This window comes from Malaya genurostris, chromosome 2 (assembly GCF_030247185.1).
Source record: "Malaya genurostris strain Urasoe2022 chromosome 2, Malgen_1.1, whole genome shotgun sequence".
Lineage (NCBI taxonomy): Eukaryota > Metazoa > Arthropoda > Insecta > Diptera > Culicidae > Malaya > Malaya genurostris.
In genome coordinates, this window is record NC_080571.1 from 41,489,602 (window position 1) to 41,509,152 (window position 19,551).

Genomic DNA, 19,551 nt, shown 5'->3' on the forward strand with positions numbered 1-19,551 from the left:
GAGATTGCTGACACCCTAAAGATATCAAAGGAACGTGTTGGACATATTATTCACGAATATTTGGATATGAGAAAGCTTTGTGCAAAATGGGTGCCGCGTGAGCTCACAATCGATCAAAAACAACAACGAATTGATGATTCTGAGCAGTGTTTGGAGCTGTTATATCGAAATAAAACCGATTTTTTTCGTCGATATATAACAATGGACGAAACATGGCTCCATCACTTCACTCCGGATTCCAATCGACAGCGTGGAAAGACTTAACAATCGGCCGGTAAGGTTATGGCGTCTGTATTTTGGGATTCGCATGGTATAATTTTCATCGACTACCTTGAAAAGGGAAAAACCATCAACAGTGACTATTATACAGCGTTATTAGAGCGTTTGAAGGACGAAATTTCGAAAAAACGGCCTTATTTGAAGAAGAAAAAAGTTTTGTTTCATCAAGACAATGCACCGTGTCACAAGTCGATAAAAACCATGCTGAAATTGAACGAATTGGGCTTCAAATTGCTCCCTCATCCACCGTATTCTCCAGATTTGGCCCCCAGTGACTTTTTCCTGTTCTCAGACCTCAAGAGAATGCTCGCTGGTAAAAAATTTAGAAGCAATGAAGAGGTAATCGCTGAAACTGAGGCCTATTTTGAGGCAAAGGATAAATCGTACTACAAAAATGGTATCGAAAAGTTGGAAAATCGCTGTATCGCCTCTGATGGCAATTATGTTGAATAATAAAAACGAATTTTGGCAAAAAAATGTGTGTTTCTATTAAACGATACGAACTTTTCAGCCGAACTGTTATGTATCAGCATTTTCGAGTTGACAGTAATTCCATAATTATTTTGATTTAAACTACTTACAGTAATTAATTCTGGAACAACATAACTCCCATATACCATTCGACTCAGTTCGTCGAGATCAACAAATGCGTGTGTGACAAATAATTTTACTAAATTTTCTCGGATATGGCTAAACCGTTTCCTACAAACTCAGATTCATACGAAAAGTAATATACTCTCAAATAAGGTTCCTGAATTACGTTTGGATCCGACTTCTGATTGCGGAACCACAGGATGATATGTGAAACGAAATTATTATAATACAACTCATTTTTCTCGTAGAACCGATCTAAGATTCAAGTGAAATCTAAGAATCATCTATGATTCAAATGAGAGGTCTTAAAATCCTATCAAACATCTTACTTTTTAGTCAGATCCGACTTCTGGTTTGGGAGATACAGGGTGATTAGTATAAAAATGTCCATTTCACATAAATCAGGTTTGCAGATTTGGATAGTCGATTGCCAAATAAATTTATTTCAGTTTGAGTGGTATTCGTTTTTGGATTCGGAATGTACCCCCAAATTTTAATTCGCACTACAATTTCTAAAAGATGTCTACACACTCCTTAGGTGAATTTAACTGATTTCGGATACCCCGATTTTAGAATTTCGGTTCCAGTATCGCATCGTTTCTCAAAGCTCAATCATTTTCTCAAAAAAAGCCCAAATCGAACTTCAAAAACAAAAATTACAGGACTTAAGGTCCCATACAAAATTGGTGAATTTTATCCGATTCTGAAATTACAGATGATGAGTTTTTAAAATTCATACCAGTAGGGGACGGGTGTAGCGTAATGGGTAAGTCGATGCCTTTCACGCAGCCTACCTGGGTTCGATTCCCAACCCCGCATAATAGGGTCGGAAAGTTTTACTGGCCCGAAGAGGCGAATGACCTTAAGGTTAAAACCTCTATAATCGAAACAAAACAAACAAATTCATACCGATATAGAAGATGTAAATTGTTTGGCGTAATAATTTATGGCCATTCGAATCTATGCTATTTCCTGAATACCGGCTCTGGAAGTACCATAAGTAATGACGAAAAACTCTAAAGTGGAACTTACTTCGACATCTCATGGAATGTTCAATCGATTGTCACACGTTAAGATTGAAATTCGATACGATTTGCAGTTTCGACATTAAAGGGTAATGAGTGATTAAAATCTCAATTTGCCGTTTAAAACGACGATAATTAAAATAATGTCATGAGAACTAAAACACCTAAGAATATCCATGCAAAAACACATACGGATTGATAAAAAAAGGTATCATCTCACTGCTAGGTGGATTAATCACGTTTTCAGACTACATTTCACCTTAACGAGCTACTTGGGTTACAACCGCAGTATTACAAACGTCACTCTTCTTTTCAGTACTTGAACCGAATGAATTCAATCGAAAATACCCACACAATAACTCATAGTTTCATATTTAAAAATTGCAGTGTATATGAGTTTGTTTTTTTTTTGACAATTCGAACCGCGCCAGTCGAAATCTAGTACCACATTGTTGGGATCTCGATCACGTGGTCGAAAGCGATGCGATAATGCCCTTGGTCAGTTGAATCGATTTCAAAAATAATCGTTTCAAGAAACTCGATTCGAGATGTATAATGTCAATATCTTATCACTAGTCCTAGACCAGTGCGTTAGCAGTTTGTATTTAACTACTGATGAGGCATAGAAGTTCAGTCACTAAGTAGACATAAATTGAATGCTACTTGCAAAACACTTTCCGCTGCTGCCACGAAGTGCAATGTCTAACCGGACGACTCGGTCAAATGTTTTAATGAAACATGCTGAACCTCGACATCCGGAATTTCCTGATTTCAACACTGTCCAAAGGGTTTCCCGCACGCACGCTGATGGTAAGCCAAGGGTTTCGCCGCTAGCAAACAAGTTCCCGCAGAGGTCACGGCAATGGTTATACCCACCGTAATCAGCAATCAACTTCAGCAACCAACACACAAGTGACTTCCCTTCCACGTCCAATACCAGAATCGTAAATTTTGAGCTTCGTTGCGCGCATTGATAACAACGCACCACTTGCATGCCAAAATCTGCGTTTGCGTTTTATTCTCAGCTCTCTAGCACTCTCGCTATCACTCACTGTTTCTCCTTCTCCACATACCTAAATCAACCCGTCAGTCAGTGCAGCGGAGGTAGCATTGTGTTGGGATTGCCGTCGGTCGTCCGCCGTCGCCGGGGCTCCTAGTGAAGAACAGAACACCAGGTAGTAGACCGCGAATACGCACGGAGGCTTGCTTTATTTGGCGGCAGCCCGCGCACTTCAGTCGCCATTCAGTACCGCTTGAAACACGATCGCGATCATTTGTGAAAGAGAGCGCGCGCGCGAAAACAAGTTCCGGACCTTCCGCGGTTCATTGGCTTGCGGTTGTCGTTGGTATCGTTGCGGAAAATCCTAGCGCTCATAACATTGCCGCCACGGTCAGGTGTGTGTCTGTATGCGACTGCCCAAAGTGATATAAAACAATTGCAGAAACTGCAGTGGTTGGCGATTTTAGTTGCAACGGAGCAAAAAAAAGTCGTACATGTAAGTGCCATTTTATATCGTCGGATTATCTAAAAGTGCACCTAATAGAACCGGGTAGCTGTTCTCCCACGACTTCATCGTCGGCCACACAAAAGACAGCTGTAATTATGATAAATACCGACATTGTGTTTAGATTAATGGTTTGTTTGGACAGTGCATTTTTGTCGACGTGGTTCATTCGGTGACAGCACGTGCGGCATAGACATGGCAGATTGATGAATTATCCAACATGAGATGGGACTAGCGAATTTGATGACCTTGTGTTTATCGTTTTTTTTTGTTGACGTTGTTTTGATGCACCGCAGCGTTTCGTAGAAGCTAAAAGTTCCGCACGTTTCGTCTAACGAGGTTTCGGCCACGTTCGATCAAGTGTGAACATAGTTTTTATAGCATTTCTCGGATGATTGAAACAGGCACAGGGTTTTGCGGCAAGGAAACAATTATCAAGGGTACGTTCCACGATGAAGTGGTAGCCTACCAGTGGTGCTAAATAGTAACAAATGTTTTTAGTTTTTCTCTATGAATGTGAAGTTGCATAAGAAGCGGAGATGGGTTTGCTTTTGGGTTGAAGAACGACTGAACACTACTTTTACTGACCAATATGGTCATGTGTGAACTTATTACCTAAATGGAAAGAGGAATTTGTTTGAGCTGTTCAGTTTTGTTTTTCGGTGGGTTGCAGTAAGCTCAGTTTAAACGAAAACTAAAGTAAAGGCTACTAAATTGGAAGTAGAGTTGCCACCTGCATGGGCATTCTGTCGGGCCGTAGTACCACCGGCGACTTCTAAAGATTGATACGATTGATCTCCCAGCACGTTAAGTTGCTGTTCTGTATTTTTCTACTGATTGTACAATTTATCAAATTAGTTTACATTACTATTCTAGTAACTGCTGTGCTATGGAAAAAGCGCAATTTTTCTTTGTTGTGCAACATATTTTTAAGTTCATCCGTTGCTACAAACATTTATTCACAATTATTGTGCAACTGATACAAACTCTCATGCATCGATCCCATTACAAATATTGCAATTAACACTCCAAATACCAAGCCTCAGAAAAAGTTGGAACGGTAACTTTGAGCTGTCATAGCTCAGCTGTTCTTCAACGAATCTCAATAAATTTTACACCATCGAATTTTGTGAAGTTCGTAGATTGATTTCAAAACTTTACAGCAGACGATTGGTAAAGGAAAACCAATGAAAATTTGATTTTCCCCGTTCCAAGTTTTTTTTTCACGCGCCCAATATGCCCTATCTGCTTTCCAATTTTCTTTCCTTTGGCATAAACGTCGCATAGAAAATATTGAATACTTCAACTTTACCGAGTCATAACTTTGTTGTTAGTCAACCGATCTTCAAAATTTGTTCACCATTGGAAAGGTACTACTTCCAGAAATAAAATGCACTGAAAAAAAAAAATAAACTGAAAATAGGGTTGTCTACCCAAAGTTATAATGAAAACTGTAGATAGATGACCTAAGAAAAGATGAGACTTTTTACAATTATCGTAAATATCTCGAAATTCAAAGCGATGACCTATATATTTTTTTTAAATCATTCGATTGCTAGTGATACCAGCTACAATTTTCGCTCAACTACCATTCCGGCACAATCAAAAGAAAACATTGAGAAATCGATGAATTTATAAATATAACAGTTCGGCTGAAAAGTTCATATCGTTTAATAGAAACACACATTTTTTTGCCAAAATTCGTTTTTATTATGCAACATAATTGCCATCAGAGATGATACAGCGATTATAGCGATCTTCCAACTTTTCGACACCATTTTTGTAGTACGATTTGTCCTTTGCCTCAAAATAGGCCTCAGTTTCAGCGATTACCTCTTCATTGCTTCTAAATTTTTTACCAGCGAGCATTCTCTTGAGGTCTGAGAACAGGAAAAAGTCGCTGGGGGCCAAATCTGGAGAATACGGTGGATGAGGGAGCAATTCGAAGCCCAATTCGTTCAATTTCAGCATGGTTTTCATCGACTTGTGACATTGTCTTGATGAAACAAAACTTTTTTTTCTTCAAATGAGGCCGTTTTTTTTTTAAATTTCGTCCTTCAAACGCTCTAATAACGCTATATAATAGTCACTGTTGATGTTTTTTCTCTTTTCAAGGTAGTCGATGAAAATTATACCATGCGAATCTCAAAATACAGACGCCATAACCTTACCGGTCGATTGTTGAGTCTTTCCACGCTTTGGGTTCGGTTCATCGCGTGCAGTCCACTCAGCTCACTGTCGATTGGACTCCGGATTGAAGTGATGGAGCCATGTTTCGTCCATTGTTATATATCGACGAAAAAATCGGTTTTATTTCGATATAACAGCTCCAAACACTGCTCAGAATCATCAATTCGTTGTTGTTTTTGATCGATTGTGAGCTCACGCGGCACCCATTTTGCACAAAGCTTTCTCATATCCAAATATTCGTGAATAATATGTCCAACACGTTCCTTTGATATCTTTAGGGTGTCAGCAATCTCGATCAACTTCACTTTACGGTCATTGAAAATCATTTTGTGGATTTTTTTCACGTTTTCATCGGTAACAGCCTCTTTTGGACGTCCACTGCGTTCATCGTCTTCGGTGTTCATATGACCAGTACGAAATTTTGCAAACCACTTACGAATTGTTGCTTCGCCCGGTGCAGAGTCTGGATAACACTCATCAAGCCATTTTTCGGTATCGGCGGCACTTTTTTTCATCAAAAAGTAGTTTTTCATCAACACACGAAATTCCTTTTTTCCATTTTTTTCACAATAACAAAAGTAGCTTCACTCAAAATGCAATATCTCACAAACTAATAATCAGACAGCTGTCAAATTTATACACGTATCTTTTGAAGGTTGGTACTAACTGAAAATGGTATGGATTTAATTCTAGTGGCGCCCTCTCATAGAAACGATACGAACTTTTCAGCCGATCTGTTATATGAATTTTTCATTTTTTTTTACTTGTTTGTATATAACTCAAAAATTAAAGCGATGACATGTACATTTTTTTGATTCAAAATATTGGAATCATTATCAGAAACAATGTATTGATGATCAAAATTATATATCCGTTCAAAGAATCTCAAGAAATTTTGTACAAATACAGAGAATTTCTATTATTGGGAAAATTTTGCCCAAAATAAAAACAAATCAAAACTTTGAAATTTTATGGCATATATTTTTTATTATTTTAGGTGGAAATTTATTATGATCAAAATTTACAAAAAAACTGAAACTTGGATTTCACTGAAAATCTTAAAAAATTTGGTAAATATACCTAAACTCCAAAAATAATTATGTTTTTGTATTGGACAAAAGATCTAACCAATTTGTATGCACAACCCAAACGGAATTGATAGCTACTAAAATTAGGTTTTTTTGTTTTAGGTTTTCCGTAAAATCTCAAAAAATCGGTAGAAGAAAATATTGGAATCTGTTTTGATTTCATCTGTTTCAAAGAGACGTAGAATTTGTTTTTTTAATAATATAATAAATTTTTTGACAACACATAAATTTTAAATTATTTCAATGGCTTTGTACAATAAGAAATAGAATGTAAAATTCTATGAATTTCATATACTAACCAATGGCAAAAGAAACCAACTACAATTAAAAAAAAATATTGCTTGATTTTTGTTTTACAAGCAATTAAGAACAAAAACATATATCTTAAATTTTCCGCTATCCTAAACAATATCAACATTATAATATTATAATCGATAGAATATTAAAATTCAAATATCACAAACTTAGAATTATTTCGGAATGTATAGAATTCGAAAATTATTTGAATTTTCTATTAGTAAACAATTCAGAAAAAGTAGAATTCTGAATTTAGCACAAAAAATCACACGAAATTAAGTAAAACCTGTTTTTATCCACCTAGTTGTGTAATGATGCCTTTCTCATATCCTCTTATTCTCATATAAAAAATGTATTCTTCAAACAGTTTGATTTTTGAAAAACATGAAGGCTAGTGCATGAACTAGTGTAACCTACAAAACGAAAAAGTTCTCAAATCGGTTAGGCCATCTTTCTCAGTGAAGTGAGTTCCACTATTTCAGGTACTTATGAAACTGGAATCGTTCCGAATATTGGCTTTGCAGCAGCCTTTGCGAATAGCACCAACGAACCAATCTACCTGCTGCTTACAGTTGTCTTCGTCTCGAAAAACAACCTCTTCGTTTGAATGCTTTTTACTGAATGAAACCCTGCACCTATGTTATCAGAACTAATTGGCTCAAATGGCACGTTCCTCTAGTTATTTGGAGATTTGTGCCTTGTCGTAACTTCTCATCAACTTCCTGATGGAAAGGGAAGGATAGAAGGAACATGGAAGTGAATTGGGAATTGGGTGAGGTGGGAAAACAGCACAAAACATAAAGAAATAAAGCGTCCTGCATCCCCGAACGGATGCTGAACGATCTGCAGGTGCCAAAATGCATGGTTGATAAAACCTCCAACCACCGAGAGGCCTTAGAGATTTTACAAAAGCGACACCATTCTGCATTCCCCGAAGAATGCAGAACGATTTCTTCCCGAATATGCACTTGAATTAAGTTGACACTTTAGAAGACAAAATTACCTTATTTTCATATATAGCTAATAAATGACTTACATGATACGAATATTTTTCAATGAAAAAACCCAATGTTTGAACATAATTTAAAAAAATTTTAAAAAATATCTCCTCCGCCTTTTTTTATAAACATGCTCGAAAATATTTTCTGTCAAATACAAGAAACGGATTTTTTTCGTTTGCCTCAATGTTAGATATAGCAGTTTAAAAATAACCTGTTTTTTGAACTAGTTTTGCTCATAACTTCGGTTCAGAAAACGCTATCGAAAAATTGGTTTTAACAATATTCAAGAATACCCATCGTTCCAGCACGAAAAAGACAAACAAACGTTATGATATTTTCTTTTCAATTCTCGTTGATATCAACAATTTTAGAAAACTATAATTTAGAGTTATTTGTGGTTATTTGATACTACTGAAAATTGTATCATAAATTGCTGATCATATTTTCGATAGCCTGAAGAAAAAAATATGTTGTTGGGATTAGTACAGGAAAAGATTTTCACGATTGAGTTCTACCAATTCTTGTAAAGGGTAAATTTTGAAAAGACGCGCCATGGTAAAGTAAGTCGTATTCACTACAAAATGATAAAAATTTGCTCCATTCATCGAAATGAAAATTCGGTGCGTAACCTTAACCTTACCAAAAAATATTGATTCGATTGAGTTTGACCAGTTATGAGTTTAGGGTACAGTGTAATAACATTGTACTGAACTAGTATGCCATGACATCGCTATCGACAGAAATGCTCATTAGCTTGACAACCATTCAACAACGAATAATTTTTCCGAGCATACCGAGACGTCTGTGACATTGTGCCTTCTTCCTCAACTTGTATAGCTTGTAGCACCGGCAAAACGGCACGCAATGAGTACTGTTTTTTAACGTCGACGATTTTAAAAGTTACACTGAGGAAAGACGATCGTTTTAGTTTTTATTGGTACCAACTGCTCATAGAACAGCTCATCAAACAAAGTTCAAAACAATAAAAACGATTTTCATGAAAACACCTTAATTTTACTCCGAAAATTTGATGTAACTCGACCAAATGAAGAACTAGGAAAGTGGCTCACTTCAGCTCAAAATAAAGTTTCCTACGACTTTGCAGTAAAGTGCAATCATTCAGAATTTTAATAAGGAAAGTTATATTTCAGATTTCAATTTAAAAATGCATCACCCTAATGATCTTTTACATCGAAAAATCCAGTAAATTCTAACTTCAGAAGGGTCGTACACGAAAGCTTGACGTTTACATTGTGTATCTCTAGTGCAAAATAGTTTTTTAATAACAATTAAACTCAAAAATTATTCAAAGTTAGGATGCTTTGAGATATATTTTATCCGCATCCGACTTCCAGTTCCGGAATTATGGGATAAAATGTACAAAAAAATGAAGAATTTGCACTCAATTTTCTCAGAGATGGCTGAACCGATTTCACAAACTAAAATTTAAATAAAAGGCCTTATGATGCCATAGAATGCCATTGAATTTTATCGTGATCCGACTCCGGAAATACAGGAAAAAAGACGATATTAAAAGGAATTTTGGTAATTTAAATTCAAATTCAAATCGCATAGATTGCTGTCGAATTTAACCCAGATCTGACTTTCAGTTTTTGAATCACAGGGTGACGTGAATTTATAATTTCAACCTGTCATTAAAGGCGACGATTGAAAACACATGAACAATATGATCTAATTTGTTTGAATTGAAAGATGCCTTTTTTGATCGTTTGTTGCTTTTCAAATATTTGTTTCACGTTAATGGCCAACGTTTCGAAGGTTTATTCCATCATCATCAGGGCAAAACGACAACATATATTTTTCGTCGTTTTTCCCTGAAGATGAAAGAACGTTGGCCGTTTACGGGAAAAAAACTATTTCAAAAGCAACAAATAACCAAAACCCGAAAGTGGTCGTATCCGTTTCTTAGTAACATCTAATTTATTGGTTGGGTTAATAAACAGCTATACGAACAGACTTCTGTCATAACAGTCCTAAAGGTTGCAAAAGTACCGAGAATTGTCAACAAAACTTTAAAATGTTACTCATATTTATCATGAAATTATGTTCTCCGTCTTAGTTTACCACACAGTGTTGGTCATATTCTCGTTAGAGATGCTTTCTGCATGCTCTCCTCTAAACAAACTCTTTTAATCATCACCTCTGAGATGCAAGAACTGGATCAAATTAATTAAATTCGATTCCTCATGCTAGGAGCCTTTGCTACACCCATCTACCTTCAAAAATATCCCTAAGGGCTGAGGCCAGTAGGTCGCGTAAAACCACGTTACTCGCTGTGTGTATTACAGTTCTCTCCATGCTCTCTCGCAAATGTGCAAAATGACTCTCGATGTGGCCGGGTGGCCAAGAAAGTTTTGGTATTTTCTGTTACAAGTTTGACTACATCACATAAAATCCAATAAAGCTACCGCTTGTTTGGCAGCCTTTTTGAGGCGATTTTATTTCTCTCTCATGTTTCGTTACGTTACCAGGGAACTAAAATGGCGCCACCATAGAAATCGACTTACCTTCACAAAAATAACATTCACTTCATTTTTATCGCGACAACATATATGTTTTTATGCACTAATCGCATCTAAACTAAATTATCTAGACATTGTCAGGATAGATTTTGATCCATGGTTTTGAAGGCGAGATATTCAATGAACAAGTTGAAAGACTTCTTCCTCTTCCTCCTTCAGAAAAAAGACTTTCCCGACCGCTAAAGTCAATGAATCATTCTGAAATTTTCACAGAATAATCGAAACTAATTTTCTAAGAGATTGACAGTTGGGTTTTTTGATATTCGTCACCGTTTCTGAGAAAATCAGATTTGAAGCGTGAAAATAGCCCCTAAAACACACTGGCCTCAGCCCTTAAGGTGAAATGTAGCGTCATGAAATGCGCGCAAAATTCATGATTATCCGCTTCAGTTGAACGAACCGTCGCACAAAACATACCAAGAAAAACGGACACATAGAAACAAGAACTTTTTTCAATGATTGAGCGCAGTGGGCTTACCTCTCGTTATATTGGCTTGTAAAAAAGACTGGACATAATGAATAATAAGAAGCCAGTTGTCAGGTCTTGTCTTAGGTTTCTGCCGAAGAAATTTCAAACCAAGCCAAAGAGCGACTCATGTGTGTGCAATAATAAGTTCACTACATTTTCTCGGAGATCACCAGCTGGGGTTTTGAAAACTTAGATTGAAGTGAACAAACTTTATAGTACCATAAACTACAATAAAGCTATAAAAATTGCTACAATCTAAAATAATACCTGTTATACGATATTTCACAGCCAAGCTTTATTGCTTCAGCAACATCAATGCATTGAACTCAACAGAATTGGACATTATTAGCATTATAAATGACAGTTACTTAGAAAATAAACGATTTCTTACAATGCCCATTTTATTGTATTCAACTCATTTTTATTTCAACACAAAACCCAATGCTGCATAAATTCGCGTCATCATTTTATATGTAATTTTAGCTCACGATATAATGCCACCGTGCCCACCGTGCATTTCTCACACCACCTCAATACGAAACAGCAGCGCGCAAGCAATAAAAAAAGTCGGAAAAGTTTATGTAAACTTTTTCAAATTTCGGTTATTTTAGCTAAAATTTTATAATTTTGAGTTGCATTTTCAGATTCTTTGTGAAATACTGCTACAAACACTACTTTTCAGTTCTAAAACCATCCTCGTGGAACGGAACAGTAGCCGTTTATAATTTTCAAAAACCAATTACGGCTCGGCAAAGCAAAATTTCAAAATTCTAAGAATACTTAGTTGTGATAAATTTGATCTCGAAAACTTAAGTGTTTTTGGTTTTTCGAAAATTGGCCTAGTTTTTGAATAATTGATCAAAAACGCGTTTTTCGCATTCCGCTACATTTCACCTTAAGGTGAAATGTAGCGTCATTTTATCCGCTCCAGTTGAACGAACCGTCGCACAAAGCATACCAAGAAAAACGGACACATAGAAACAAGAACTTTTTTCAATGATTGAGCGCAGTGGGCTTACCTCTCGTTATATTGGCTTGTAAAAAAGACTGGACGTAATGGATTTTTGAAACCTTCACACTTTGAATATATGCTAATTCAATCGTTATTGTTAGTGATTACTCTTACACTAGAGCTATAAATCATGAGTAATTATGAATGACTAACATGAGGTTATATGTATATCTATTGACCAACTTGCTAACCATGTATATGCCTGTTGTTTTTCAATGTTTATCACATTTTTTGTATTACGATAATACTTGGTTTGTATTTTATTCAGTAGCTTGTCAATGATGAAGTTATAGTTTTGCTATAAAAATTGCTACAATCTAAAATAATACCTGTTATACGATATCACACAGCCAGGCTTTATTGCTTCAGCAACATCAATGCATTTAACTCGACAGAATTGGACATTATTAGCATTATAAATGACAGTTACTTAGAAAATAAACGATTTCTTACAATACCCATTTTATTGTATTCAACTCGTTTTTATTTCAACACAAAACCCAATGCTGCATAAATTCGCGTCATTATTTTATATGTAATTTTTGTTCACGATATAATGCCACCGTACCCACCGTGCATTTCTCACACTACCTCAATACGAAACAGCAGCGCGCAAGCAATGAAAAAAATGCGGAAAAGTTTATGTAAACTTTTTCAAATTTCAGTTGTTTTAGCTAAAATTTTATAATTTTGAGTTGCATTTTCAGATTCTTTAGGAATATTTGCTACAAACGCTACTTTTCAGTTCTAAAATCATCCCCGTGGAACGGAACAGTAACCGTTTATACATTTCAAAATCCATTTACGGCTCGGCAAAGCAAAATTTCAAAATTCTAAGAATACTTAGTTGTGATAAATTTGATTTCGAAAACTTAAGTGTTTTTGGTTTTTCTAAAAACGGTCTAGTTTCTGAATAATTGATCAAAAACGCGATTTTCGTATTCCGCTACATTTCACCTTAAGATACTTTTCGAAGTGGAGGAAGCATGCCAAGTTTGATAGGAATCTGTTGAGTTATTTCGGAGTTACAAAATACAGCACGTCTTATATCTACATTAGCAAGACGACATCTCACTTTAAGATGCTTATGCTAAGAAAAAAAAATTAATAAATTTATATTTTTAGGCTCGGTTTTAGATTTGAAATAAATGTTTTGGTGAATGCTTTTTTTTATATATTAACGCTTAAAAACAATTAAATGAGCTTTGATGAAAACACGAAATATCTCCATTGTTGACGTATTACCGGATCTTTTGGAAACCGGAAAAAGTCAAGTTTGGATAGAAATGCTTAGTGCGACCACAGTGTGAAACACAATAGTTCATTCTTCTCGTAAAGCTAAACACACTTTCGAGTTTACACTAATTCAACCAATCTTTTTTGGTTACATTTTAATTCACTAAAAAGAAAAACGGCTTGATGCTGATTATAAATACATAGTGCTGCCACTATAAAAATTTATTACAAATGAGATTGAAAACATGTGAAACATTCTCTGAAAATTTTCATTTTTATTGGTGAGCTAAAATTATACATTTTAATAAACTTGTTTTCTGACTTTCTTCTATACTTGGCATCATTGCTCGCGACCCCTGCAAAAGTTTTTTCTTTTCACAATGTGCGGGAAGCAACATCAAAATCAGCCAATCAGAAACTGGTCCATTTTGGAACAAAAGCAGCCCCCCCAGTTGTCAAGTCTTGTCTTAGGACCGATGTGGCTCGACAACATTCACTGGGAAGCGTCATTTGATTACAAACAGACCCTGTCAGCTTGGAGCGAAGTCAATTTGACATTTCTCTCCCCTACTTCTATGTGCCAGATTCGAAGCGTACTCGCCTGGGGGCGCCATGCCAATGATGTTGCCAATGATTTGTTCGGGAAATGTAAGAGCTGGATATCTTGTTAATATGATGTCTTTGTTACAAACAACTTTCGTAAAGACACTAATTACCGAGAAAGAATATTCAAAAACAAATTCTCTCGTGGATTTCCTGTTTCGGACTATTGTACACACGCTCATTCCATGTTACTCTCAAGTGAGTAATTTGTACTCATTTTTGCTTATTCAGTTCAAATGTCAAGTAATATTGATTTAGAAGAATGAATAACTTCGACTTAGTTTCTAAATCGACAACAAGCTATACTCACAGAGGTTTGAAAACGTTGTGTAAAACTTTACGTTCACCGAACTTTTCCCTTTGTCGAAGGCGAAAGGGCCTTGGTCGGAAGCGCTACCAGATTATAAGGGCACATTAACAAAATTCTGCAATTCACGCAGGTTGAAGTGTTCAGTCATATAGCAAGTATTTTATTTAATTTTGCTATATAAGAATACATCAGAGCATTTCTACGAATGCTAATAAAAATGACAGTACGTGGGCAACGTAGGAAGGCAGACGGAGCCTTTCCAATGACCGATGAACAGGTAGCGGCTTCCTTCATTCGTTGGATAGAAGTAAGTCAGTATTTGTTTAAAGCAAAGAATTCCTTATTCGAATCCCTTATTCAATTCAAATGATATTGAGTCACTCACTTTACTCACTCGAGTTAATTTTACCATTTGTAGCACTGAGTAAATGTTACTCAGAATTTGACAAATACCATATTGACTCAAAAGTGAGTAAACAGGCTTTACTCACTATAGAGTAGTTCCACTTTTAACGAAAGTGAGTGAAATTGTACTTACTTTAGAGTAACATTGAACGAGCGTGCAGTAATTAGATCAAAGATAGTTATTTATATTTTATTCTACTTTCTTCAATTGAGCGAAAATGCTATTCCAGGTGGCAACCCTAATTCTAGCTTAGATTAAAACAGACAATTTCGTCAAAAATTTATGAATGACAGTTCATAGGTTGGCATCAGCCAGCTATGATTGAAATAAATTTCAACCAACGATCGGTGAGCCCATAAAAGTTAGTGCTAATTGGAAAACTTTATTCGTTGTGAAACCATTCGACTAACTACCGATGCGATGGCTCATCAGTTATGCGATGAATAATTTGGTTGATTTGATCTGTAATGCTAACGAACGGCAAACGACGATGGAGAGAATAATGTCAAAGGCACCTGGAACGCTATTTACTTCCATCGGGAAAGCGATTTTCATTATTATGAAATTTAACTTTCACACTGCCAAATGTACAACCTAGGTAGAATAGCATTTTTTTATGATCGCATGCTGTCACTATGGGAACACTGTCTATTGAACTACACATTTTTAAATCGATTTTCAGTAATTGTTCAGTAATGCAAATGATCTTATATTAGAGTCGTTAAAAAAACTATTATTACCATAATTACTTCACCGTCACCGTCACAAGTTCGTGGTACATACCTAGTTTCCGTCATCATTAGTCATGTATTTGACAATGGCCAATCCTCCTGTCACCGCCGCCGGATAACAGACAAAACAGACAACCACGAGACAATGCGGTCGTTTTTCATCGTCGCTCAATGAGCATTTTCGAATGTTGTTCGTTAAGCAACGGTAAGGTAAGTAGGTATGTAGTCCGAAAAAGGACAGTTTATTTTTAGTTGGCCGGCCGGTTTCGTCAGTCAGTCTTCTGTGTCACGTAGTCAGAGGTTCGGTGCCATTACAGAAGGCAAATTACACGCGACGCTGGTTACCGAAAATAGTCATTGTGAAAGGGAATATTTTTAGGTTGAATGAAACAGAGAGTAAATCGCTTTTCGATGGATTGCCAATGGAAAACGGAAATTTTCTGCAAACTGACATCTCCTCCACTGAAAACCGTCTACGGTGGAACGGAACATCACTTGACTGATTCGAGTACGTTTGCCGGCACGGCCAGCAACATTCCACGGAAGAAATGCGATAAAATTGTCCTTGCAGCTCGGTTCCCGACCGAACCTGTTTTCCAAGGGTTTCAGTTGTCGAATCAATGCGTTTGTTAAAATTCCTTAGTGATCCGGTACGTGACGCAAAGACTCATCGTAAGTAGATGAGTGGGTAGGGTAGATGAGCCAGTTGTGGGACTAGTTTGTGGTTAGTCTCCTAACCTATTATTGAATGATCATAACTAGCTCCGCCACCCTGTCTCTTGTTCCGAGAAATGTTTACTCGTTCAGCTATTTTCGCAAGAGTTTTTTTTCGTTATCAACATATCGCATTGTCCTGATGTCGTTCCCGTAATGATGACATGCATCGATACGCAATGGTTGATGTCGTGGGAGTTTGAAAAAAAACATGCTATTTTTGCTGGGTGTTTTGTTGACTGAGCTAACTAGCTGAAGTTATGTTGTTTATTGAAAACTCGCGTTCTTTAGCCCATGCCTCTTGAAATAAGTTTACTGGATCTACCGGTTTATGAAACTAGTGAAAAAACCTGTTTTAATCCCCCTAGTGGTGTAATGATGCCTTGCTCATATTATTCATTTTCTCCTATATATTACAGCAAAAATCCATCGAAATACTGCAACTTAAGAAAGTGTAGGAAAGAGTTTAGAAGATTTTTGTTGCATTACACTACTACATTTGAATTTAAGTTAGTGAAAATCTGTTTAACCACATTTGATTACCATTGTCGATACATCCGGAAACAAAAAGTGAATATCGGCATTGTGACACTAGGTTCATTCAACCATAAACTAATATGACCTAAATCATTTATGTGACTAGCAATCCTTTATTTGGTTACAGACCATCATGATATGTAAACCATAGAAATTTTCTATCCAATATAAAGAAGTAGCTCAAGAAAAAAATAATCCTGTAATTGATATTTTTACACTAAGCACCCTAGACATTCGATTGAATCCAAGTTTGTGAAAATCGGCTCGGTCATCTCCGAGAAAAGTGAGTGACAATGTTTTCACACACACACATACACATTCTGACATTTGCTCGTCGAGTTAAATCGAATAGTATATAACATCATATATATGGATCACTAACGAATTCAGTACAAATCGAAAAAGACATCACAGTAACACCATCTCGTGACAAAAAAGGCTATTAGTTCAGTCATGTTTAGCAGTTTGCGTTTAGCGTGCATTCAGAAGTGAAATGTCAAAAATAATTGAGCATGATGCCCACATAGAGATGTGAACTTTTTTAAATTTAGGTGTGTTTTTTTCTGACGAAAGTAAATATCGCCTGTAAATAATGTAGAATTACGCTTTTTTAGTCTTTACTGTCAACAGTTAAAAAGCAGTATTCAACTTTGCTCGTGAATGTTATGAATAGTGCTGAAAAGACGAAACCTATAGTCTATGAGGGCGATCTTTGACAGATCACTTCTGATATATAGAATATATCAACAAAATAAAAATGAAATGAACGGTGTATTACTAGTTACTTAGATCAGGGCCGGTGAAAGAGGTGGGTACGGTGGGTAGTACTACCCACCCGAAAATTTCAAAGATGGGTTACCTTCTGAATCCCATCTGAAAAATAATAGTAATATTAGTATCATTCATAACAATAAAAATAGTTTTATTGTAACTGAGAATAATAAATAAAATCAGAATTATAAAATGCTAGTACCCAAGGTAAAGCAAGGATGTGAAGATATACAACAAAAAGGTGAGGCGTGACAATGGTCATTTGAGCAAACAGAAATCTTTTAGTAACTTAACTTTTACCTTCAACCAAAGGGGTCGAGTTTAAGCATCTCATTCATGCAAATCACTCGAGTCTGTGGTATGCCGGAAAGTACCGAAAAAGATCTTTTACCATTTACGAACCGGTAAAAGAAAAGTTATCAGAAATTGTCAGTATCTACTTGCGACAGCATTCTTGTACACATTGAGTTCTTCACTGTATGGATATTTTTCTCAATCTCTATACAGCTAGTTGAACATCAGAATGAAAGGTTTGTCCGAACTATTGCTTATGCCCCCAGAGTCACAGTGTGCTGGCTGTTTAGCCTAGGTTGTAAGCGGTATTCAGTAGCGCTGCACTCACCGCTACCTGATGGAAACCCATCATGCTATTTTTACTTTTTCACTATTAGAGATAGTGAAGAATTCATTGTGTACGAGAATGCAGCCGCAAGTAGAAAGTAACAACTTCTGATAACTATTCTTTTGTCGGTTCGGATAGTAAGTGGTAAAAGACCTTTACCAGTACTTGCCGGCATACCAGAGACTCGAGTGATTTGCATTGATGAGATGCTTAAGTTCAACTCCTCTTGCGAAAGTTAAATTAGTAAAAGATTTCTACTTGCTAAAATCAACCTTGTCACGTCTCACCTTTCCATTCTTTATCTTCACATGAATGAAATCACTCAAAATCTTTTGACGTAGGATTGCGAAATTCAAAATATAGAAGTAAAACCATATAGACAGTGGTTAGGTTTTGAACATCTACAACTCAACCACGAACAATGTCTAATTCTCCCTGGATTTCAAACCATTGTCATTCCTCTAATTGATATGACGGATTCGTAAACATAAGTTCACGGTTTCCATATGATTCCTGTTCTTCAATGAGTGCGTTCGCATTTGAGAAAATTACTCACAGAAAGCCAAATTCAGTGTCGAATCGACTTGCATTCTGTGCGGTTCGATACTGCCGTAGAGAAGGTTGCTTCCACATCGTCCAAAAAGTCCAGGAACTAACTAGGAAAACAACATTTCTTGAGCAAAATTTCTTTATTTATTATCTAAATTTTTTATATCATACTTATAGAATGATTTGTCCATGGTCTTAAAATAGGCTTCAGTTGCGGCGATGACTCTCTCATATCATCAAATGACAAGTAGTCGCTGGGGGCTAGGTTATTTAGAATATGGTGTGTGAAGGAAAAGATCGATGCCCAATAGGTTCAATTTGGTCATTATTTTCATTGACTTGTGGCACGGTGCATTGTCTTGGTTAAAGATGATTTTTTCTGCTTCATATGAGGCCGTTTTTTATGATTCCATACTTCAAACGCATCAATAACTCCTAACTAAAAACTTTTGTTGGTACTTCCTTTTCAATATAGTAGACGTTAATTATACCTCAAGCATCTATAAACTGACGCCATACTTGTTGCAGCTCCCTGTTGCGTTTTCCCCGTCTAAATGTTGAAACAACTCCGGAGAATAAAGATAGATCCATGTTTAGTCCACTGTTTCATACCAATGCAAGAAATCCTTTTTATTGCGACTAAACAGTGCCGACCAGCTCTCTGGATTGTTGATACGTTGTTACTTTTGATAGATTGAGAGCGAACGAGGCACTTATTTGGAAAAGATTTTTTTATGCCCAGATTTTCGCATACGATCGTAAAAGCACTTACAGTTCATTCGGACTTTGATTTTGTGTTCATCCATCACAATTAACTAAACTTGCTCACATTTTTTCCGGATGACTGCTCAATTTGGTCACGTTAAAATCAGAATACCACAAATCTTTGTTTTCAATCTGAGTGCGGGTAACACTTCTTAAACCATTGCTGGACTTGCCCGGTTTTTTCTTATAGGAAGCAATGTTTTATCAATAAACGGAATTCGTTATTTTTAAGTTTTCGTAAATCAAAAAGTAACGTCACTTATATGTCGGTAAGTTTAGTGTTTGTAGTGCGATTGACGTGAAA

General features: G+C 36.3%; 1 protein-coding gene across 1 annotated transcript in view; it reads left to right on the top strand.

The window, feature by feature from the left end:
- Nucleotides 1-2,998: 2,998 nt before the first annotated feature.
- Nucleotides 2,999-19,551, top strand: part of LOC131430061 (protein 5NUC-like) — a 37,144-nt gene continuing 20,591 nt past the window's right edge. Inside the window, exon 1 of the mRNA XM_058594697.1 lies at nucleotides 2,999-3,394. The gene's annotated coding sequence lies outside the window, so the exon portion shown is untranslated. The remainder of the gene's footprint in view (nucleotides 3,395-19,551) is intronic.